This window comes from Nematolebias whitei, chromosome 8 (assembly GCF_014905685.2).
Source record: "Nematolebias whitei isolate Nwh7 chromosome 8, NemWhi1, whole genome shotgun sequence".
In the NCBI taxonomy this organism is placed as follows: Eukaryota; Metazoa; Chordata; class Actinopteri; order Cyprinodontiformes; family Rivulidae; genus Nematolebias; species Nematolebias whitei.
Window position 1 is genome coordinate 52,540,747 of NC_056505.1, and position 2,881 is coordinate 52,543,627.

Sequence of the window (2,881 nt, forward strand, 5' to 3'; positions counted from 1 at the left end):
ATTCAAAGGCCACTTCAGGAGAAGGTATTGCTGAAGATGCATCTCCACAAGAACAGAGGACTCTCGAAGAACAGGTGGTGACTTTTCTACAGAACAAGGAAATAGACATTAAATATGAAGACATTTCTCTATGTCATACATTGCCTAACAAAGATGAGAAATCTAAACCGATTATTGTGGTAAAATTCATTAGTAGAAATCTAGAAATGTAGTAATCATGCAGGCAAACAAACTTAAGGGAACTAATGTGTTTATTAACGAACATTTGACAAAAAGAAATGGTATCATTGCACGCGAAGCAAGGTTGTTACGGAAAAGAAAAAAGATAGTCTCAACGTGGACAAGAAATGGAAAGATATGGATTAGAGTACAGGAATGGTTGCAAGCGAAGATAATACAAGATGTGAAGGAATTGGAAAAAATTGGATAAGCATATATGATAAGATATATTAGAAAACTATGCTCGATGATTCACATATAAGGATGACTAAGTAAAATGGTTTAACGAAAGACAATAGCTTACTCATGACGAATGAGGATTTGGAATTTAAAATATATAATGTTGATGAAGAACTAGATAGAAATCTTTTTCCAGCTAAAAAAGACAGTAAATACTACAATGAAGAACAGTTTAAGGAAGTTAACATGACAAATGATGATCTTTCTATAATTCATTTGAACTGTAGAAGTATAAATGCTAATATATCTTACATGCTAGAAAATCTCCAAAACATAAAAAAACTTTTACAATAATAGCACTATCGGAGACATGGCTTAATGATGAAAATATAAAAAACATCCACATTGAAGGATATGATTTCCATTATATAAACAGAAAAAATTAAAGAGGTGGAGGAATAGCTATATTTTAAAAAAGGAAATAAAATGTAAGTTAATTAAAGAAATGTCTATGGTTGTTGATAATATGATGGAAATGATTACAGTGGAAATAATAAACAAAGATGGAACAACTATTATAATAAGTTGTGTGTGTCGATCGCCAAGTTCAAAGATAGACACATTTACAGATAAAATATTAGAATTATTGGTTAAGAGTGGAAATAAAAAAGTTTTTTTATGTGGTGATTTCAATATTGATTTGGGCAACATGACAGACTCTAATAATACCAGTATATTTATGAACTTGATGAATAGTTTAAATTTATATCCGTTGATATTAAGGCCGACAAGAATAACAACTCACAGTGCTACGTTAATCGATAATATATTCACAAACATAGAAGATGATGGTGTGATAAGTGGAATATTGATGATGGATATCAGTGATCATTTACCAATTTTTTCAATTTATAAATGTGATGATAATAAACCAAAAAAAAATAAAAAGAATAAATAAAAAAATAAACGCATCAAAACAAGCATTGGATACATTTAAAGAAGATTTAGATATACAAAAATAGGATGAAGTATATGTGGATGATGTAAACAAATCTTATGATGAATTTATGAGGATCCTTGAAGTTTTGTTAAAAAAAATTGTGTAAAAAATCTACATAAAAGATAAGAAAGTCGATCATCCTTGGATGACTAAAGGATTGAAGAATGCATGTAAAAAAAAAAGAATAAACTTTATTCATGGTTTATGAAATCTAGAACATTAACTGCTGAAAAAAATACAAAAAGTATAAAAATAAATTGGTAGGGATAATAAGAAAACATAAAAGGGAATATTATAGTCAATTATTACATAAATGCAGTGGTGATATGAGAGCGACATGGCGAGTAATTAACAATGTTTTAAGTAAACAAAATGGTAATAGGGGATTGTCACAACATTTTGTTGAAAACAATGTGGAAATTTATGATGATACAGAGATTGTAAATGGATTTAATAATTATTTTGCAAATGTGGGATTAAGTTTTGCAACGTCAATTCCTAAAGTAGATGGTAATGTGAGTTATTTGATCACTGGATGTGCAAACAGTATGTTTCTTAACGGTACTAGTGAGGAAGAAATAATGAAGGTAGTTGGACAATTTGCTGATAAAAGATCCAATGATTGTGAAGGAAATAATAAGTAATGTGTTGGAACCATTTACATATATCTGTAATTTATCATTTTCTAAAGGCATTTTCCCAGAAAGAATGAAAATCGAAAAGGTGATTCCAATTTTTAAAAATGGTGAGAAAAGTTTGTTTAGAAATTATAGACCTATATCGTTGTTGCCACAGTTTTCTAAAATTCTTGAAAGATTATTTGTGTCCAGGCTGGACAAATTTATAGATAAACATAATCTTTTGAGTAATGAGCAATACGGTTTCAGATCTAATAACTCAACATGTCTGGCTCTGATGGGTTTAATGGAACAGGTTACTACAGCGATAGATGAGAAGCAATACTGTGTAAGTCTATTTGTTGATTTGAAAAAGGCTTTTGACACCATTGATCACAATATTTTGCTTGAAAAATTGAAACAATATGGTATTAGAGGTCTAGCCATACAGTGGATATCTAGCTATTTAAACAGAAGAAAACAGTTTGTACAGATTGATGAGGTTAGATCTAGTTTGTGTAATGTCTCATGTGGAGTACCTCAAGGTTCAGTTCTTGGGCCTAAGCTGTTTATTTTGTATGTAAATGATTTAGTTAAGGTGTCTAGTATTCTCAAGTGTGTTTTATTTGCAGACGATACTACTTTCTTTTGTTCGGGTAAAGACTTAAATCAGATGTTTGAATTAATGAAGATTGAGTTTGTAAAAATTCATACTTGGTTTAAATTAAATAAATTATCACTTAATCTAGAAAAAACAAATTATATGATATTTAGTAAAAATAAGCCATCTATTGTCATAGCTCTGCTCTCTGTCAGCGCCTCTGTCATGCTGCACACTCAGTAATCACTCAACTCATGTCACCTG